The sequence below is a fragment of the Canis lupus genome, unplaced genomic scaffold (genome assembly GCF_048164855.1).
Source record: "Canis lupus baileyi unplaced genomic scaffold, mCanLup2.hap1 Scaffold_277, whole genome shotgun sequence".
NCBI lineage: Eukaryota > Metazoa > Chordata > Mammalia > Carnivora > Canidae > Canis > Canis lupus.
In genome coordinates, this window is record NW_027326515.1 from 25,001 (window position 1) to 30,772 (window position 5,772).

The window sequence follows — 5,772 nt, forward strand, 5'->3', positions numbered from 1 at the left end:
TGCGGGGCGGGGGTTGGGGAGGTGGAAGGGGTACCCTGGGCTCGTGTGCCCGCATCGGGTTCCCTGCGGGGAGCCTGCTTCTCCCTCTGCCTGTGTCTCTGCCTCTCTCTCTCTCTGTGACTATCATAAATAAATAAAAATTTAAAAAAAAAAAAAAAAGAACGAGAGAAGGCAGCTGGAGAAACTACATGCGAACGCAGACGGTAGACACAACCCCAGGGGGGAGGGCTGGGCTCCGTGAGGGGTGGGACAGAGGCCAGCGGTTTCCACGAAGAGCCTTTCGATGGACTGCTGAATGGACTGGATCTGCGGCTTTGGCTGCGAGCCTCCTTGGATGGTGACGGGACAGGCGAGGACAGGCCCGGACACCCCGCAGGCCCGCCCGAGGGCCTGCTTGGAGCGCACGAACACGTAGGGCACGTTCTTCTCTTCACGCGGCAGGCAGGCAGGCGGGCGGCGGACGGTGCGGGATGATCTCCAGGGGCTCGGCGTCTGCAGCCAGCCATCAGGATGAACTCAGAGATGCCTCTCCACAGAGGGTTTTGGCGGCTTCGTGGGCTCCTTTCCGAAGCTGCTTGTAGTTACGGGACTGCTGAACACGCGTCCAGGAGTTTCTTGGGGAGGTGGGCATCTGCCAGGGGGTAGGCCTTCGGATTCACATCAGCCTCAGTCATCTCTGCGTATCCGCGGTCCCTGTGGGTTTCCTGTAAAAAGACGTGTCCTGGGAGCTACCTATCACCGTCACACTTCATACGGATAACCGGTTTTGTCCCCACGCGCCCCCGCCTCCGCCGCCGTTGGGGTGGGCGGTGGGATGTGCTGTGCTCCCGTCACAGTTTGTGGGCCTGGAATGGTGGTGATCGAGATAGACCCTTCCGCCACCTCATTACAAAGAAACAAGACACGTGTGGTGTCTTCTTAGACCCACAGGCACAGAAAAGAAAAGGAGAACTACTTATCCCCTTGTTCCACCGGGACCCACCCGGATGCCATGCCCATGCCGGAGGGTCCAGGCCCCGAGGGACGGGCGTACTCAACTTTGCTGTGAACTCAACGGATTAGTGGAGTTGTGCCTCTGAGGATTTGTCCACGGAAACTACTTCAAATGATCGATTTTGTCCGTCTCGTGTACTTTTCCTTGTGACGAGCAAGCAGGTTAAAAAAAAAGAAAAAGAAAAAAAAGAAAAAAGGGGGGAATCCCTGCGTGGCGCAGCGGTTTGGCGCCTGCCCTTGGCCCAGGGCGCGATCCTGGAGACCCGGGATCGAGTCCCACGTCGGGCTCCCGGTGCATGGAGCCTGCTTCTCTCTCTGCCTATGTCTCTGCCTCTCTTTCTCTCTCTCTCTCTCTCTCTCTCTCTCTCTCTCTCTCTCCCCCCCCCCGACTATCATAAATAAATAAATAAATAAATAAATAAAAGTCTATAGGTTAAACTTTTACAATAGCTTCCCAAATCTTTGGTGACCTGGAACTTTGAAGGTGTAACTAGCTTAATTGATAAATTGGGTTCAGTTCATCGGATACCTGGCGTCTGTCTTTCCAACAGAAAGGTAAAATACTAAAGTGTGAGTCAGTAAGACACCCAAGGTGGTTTTTTTGTTTTGTGGTGTTGTGTTTTCCTCCCCCACCCCTTGCCCTTTTCTTCCTTCCCCCCCCCCTCCCCCCACCTCAGTTTTTGTGTTTCTCTTTTGTCTGATTCAGGAAACCTGCAGATACCTGGGTGTGTCAGTAAACGTGTTTCAGGTTGGTTTGTTCGTTTCTCTTTTCCTTCCTCTTTTTTTTTTTTAATTTTAATTCACAATTCATCACACACACACACACACACACACACACACACACACACACGGGCAGAGGGAGAAGCGGGCACCCTGCAGGACCGCTGAGCCACCCAGGGATCCCCTGTTTCGTGCTTCCTTCACAATTGTATCATACAGGGCAGCCCGTGTGGCTCAGCGTTTTAGTGCCGCCTTCAGCCCAGGGCGTGATCCTGGAGTCCCGGGATCGAGTCCCACGTCAGGCTCCCTGCACTGGAGCCTGCTTCTCCCTCTGTGTCTTTGCCCCCCCCCCCCCTCTCTTAAATCTTAAAAAAAAAATTGTGTCCTACATGTTAGGTTTTTACAAAATGAACAGCGGAGAAATAAAAAACCAGCAGAGCCAGGCAGTAGGTAGGAGAGTGCTTTAATGGGGAGCGCTCCTGGGCGAGGTTCCATGACTCGGAGAGGTGGCCAGAGTCAGGGAAGTCGCGCGGGGTTGGGGACTGTGGGGGTTTTGAAGCCTTCTTGGTTCCGACTCTGGATCCGGGTGGGTCCCTAGCCAAATTAGACAAGGGAACACCGTGTCCTTAGGTGATTGGCTGGGAGTAGGGGGGGGATAGTATCAGACGATGGGGAGGGGGCGGGGGCGGTTCCTGGATGGAAAGTTTCGGTTTCCCATCTAGGCTTTGACTCACTGGAGATGATGTGGTGGTCAGGGATGCTTTGACGGGAAGATCAGCCATTTTGACCCAGTTTGAGATGTCCGCCATTTTGGGTGCCCCTGTCTCTCAGCCAGCCCAACAATACATACACAAACACACACACACACACACACACACACACACACACACACGTGTTTCTAAAAACTATCACATGTATTCATACATTTGACAATCTAAGGATTTCTGGTACGATAGACAATGTGCCCGTGGTTCCTACTGACTTTTCACCAGAGACTGAGGTTTCTAGGAGTTAACAGTCTGCCGCCTGGGTGGCTCAGCGGTTGAGGGGTTGAGCATCGGCCTTTGGGTCAGGGCCCAATTCTGGGGCGGCGGGGGGGGAGGTATCCGAGTCCGGACCCCTTTCCACATCTGGCTCCTTGTGGGGAGCCTGCTTCTGCCTATGTCTCTGTCTCTGTCTCCCTCCCTCCCTCTCTTCCCCCTTCACAAAGTTCTCTCTCTCTCTCTCTCTCTCTCTCTCTCTCTCTCTCTCCTCTCTCAAAAAGTGTAAAATAAGTACAATTTTAAAAAATCTGCCACATGGAATCGAGACTACTGGTTAACGATAAGGAAAACAACCTCTGTGTGTGAGATAGTAGGAGACATGTAGAATAGATACAAGGCATGAAAATACGGGTGGTGGTGGTGGTGGTTAAAGAAAATGAATCGGGGATCCCTGGGTGGCGCAGTGGTTTGGCGCCTGCCTTTGGCCCAGGGCACGATCCTGGAGACCTGGGATCGAATCCCACATCAGGCTCCCGGTGCATGGAGCCTGCTTCTCCCTCTGCCTGTGTCTCTGCCTCTCTCTCTCTCTCTCTCTCTGTGACTATCATAAATAAAATAAAATAAAATAAAATAAAATAAAATAAAATAAAAAAGAAAATGAATCTGTCCTGAAATGACTCTGGCTTTTTTTTTTTTTTTTTAAGATTTTATTTACTTATTCACGAGAGACACAGGGACAGGCAGAGACAAGGGAAGCAGGCTCTATGCGAGGACCCTGATATGGGACTCGGTCCCAGGAGTCTGGGATCACGCCCTGAGCTGAAGCCAGACGCTCAAACGCTGAGGCACAGGGGCGTCCCAAAGCCTGGCTATTTAGAGAAAGAACACTTAAGACTGACGGAATGGAAAAAGAAATTATAGAAGGGATTTATGAAGGAGATTTTTGAGATTTGTTTTTTGTTTTCTGTTTTTTATTTTTTTGGATTTTATTTATGTATTCATGGGAGAGAGACAGAGACAGAGAGAGAGACAGAGAGAAGGAGAGAGAGTAACAGAGACAGAGAGAGACAGAGAGAAAGACAGAGAAAGAGAGAGACAAAGAGAGACAGAGGCACAGAGACAGAGACACAGAGAGATAGAGAGAGACAGAGAAAGCAAGACAGAGACAAAGAGAGACAGAGATAGAGAAAGAGAGAGACACAGAGAAGGAGAGAGACAGGGAGAGAGAGAGAGACAAAGAGAGAGACAGAGAGATAAAGAGAGACAGAAGGGGAGAGAGACACAGAGAAAAGAGAGGCAGAGAGATAAACAGAGGCAGAGACAGAGACAGAGAGAAGGGGAGAGAGAGACAAAGAGAGAGAGACAGAGAAAAGAGAGGCAGAGAGACACAGAGAGACAGACACAGAGAGAGGCAGAGACAGAGAAAGAGAGAGAGACAGAGAGAAGGGGAGAGAGAGACAAAGAGACAGAGAAAAGGGGCAGAGAGATAAAGAGAGACAGAGACAGAGAGACAGACACAGAGACACAGTGAGGCAGAGACAGAGAAAGAGAGAGACAGACAGAGAGACACACACACAGAGAGAGAGAGAGAGAGGCAGAGACACAGGCAGGGGAAGAAGTAGGCTCCACGTGGGGAGCCCGATGTGGGTCTGGATCCCAGGACCCTTGGGATCAGGCCCTGAGCCAAAGGCAGACCTTCCACCGCTGAGCCACCCAAGGCGTCCCAGAAGCAGACTCTTTGAAAAGGGATTGCAGGCGTGGTCAGGACGGACTGAGATTGGGAGAAGTGGGTTTTACTACTACACTGGTGTACAACTGAGATTTGGCTCTTCTCTCTGCTAAAATGGCGAGATTCTCTTGCATTGGTAGTCTACTCTTGATAAGAGTGTGAACAGAGAAGAAAAGACAAAGACAAGGTGCTTTTTTGTTTGGTTGGTTGGCTTGGTTTGGTGTGGTTTGGTTGGGGGTTTTTTGTTTGTTTTTTGGGGGGTGTGTGTGTGTGTGTGTGTGTGTGTGTGTGTGTCTCCCTTTACCTGCCCAGAACAGCAAGGTTTTTAGATTCCCTTTTTTTTTTTTTTTTTTTTTGGTTGTTCTTGTTTCACTTTTTTTGGTATTTACTTATTTATTTTATTTTTTGGGTTCGTTTGTATCCGGTCTTCCCCTACTACGTAAGAGTGAAAACTTCTCCACGGTAAAGGAGCTTCATTTTGGGGACAACTCTAAAAGCACCTGTAGAATCTCCTAGGGGCCACCTCGGCGAAAGAGACACTGAAGATTTCCGTTTTGTTATGATCCGTGATCCTTTGTAGGCATGTGCCTTGAAAACTTCTGAGATGTTTTTGGTTGGCTGGTTGGCTGCCTGTCTGTCTGTCTGTCTACTGGTCCCTTCATCCGTTCGTGGATTCTCAGCGGATCCCAGAATGCCAAACCCTAAATAGAGTCTCTTGACTACTATAGGTCGTTTACCTGCTATGGGAAGGCACATGAGAAGCACTGTCAGACAAAGAACCATAAGCCCTCTTAGATTACATTGTGTGGGTGAATGCTGCCGGTGTTCCGAACAGGAAATGAAATTCCTAAACTTGTAACGTGTCCTGGTAGAGTGCCGTCACTCCACATTCGAACTGTTTAAATGCTCTGCGTACGTGCATGTGTGTTGTGTGTGTGTGTGTATGTGTGTGTGACAGAAACTGGTCGGATTTTCCTCTCGACTGCATTATAATGAATTCTCATTGGGTCTTTAGGCACGTCCATCCGTGGGTGACCTCCCTGTCACGTGCAGGTGTTGTTAGGAAGGTCTTGCAACAATGCGGTCCACTTTTCAGAAGATTCGCGGAAAGGACTCTGGACGAATCCCGGTGTCTGGTCACCCTGAGATTGTCCAACTACATACAGTAGGAGTTGCCGGAACTAATGAAAAAGCTGCATGGAAACCGAACAGAAAGGAACAACGTGGAACTGAATGAGGTCCACGAAACCCTGAACAGAGTTCAGAAACTCTCAGTGAGTCATCTTCCTTTTTTTTGGCGATTGTTAAATCCTCTTCAGAAGGTCGGTGGGAATCCGTGCTCATTGC

At 49.9% G+C, this 5,772-nt stretch overlaps 1 pseudogene; it reads right to left on the reverse strand.

Moving 5' to 3' along the window:
• Positions 1-59: 59 nt before the first annotated feature.
• On the reverse strand, positions 60-1,137 carry LOC140629848 (NHP2-like protein 1 pseudogene; annotated as a pseudogene).
• Positions 1,138-5,772: the final 4,635 nt, after the last annotated feature.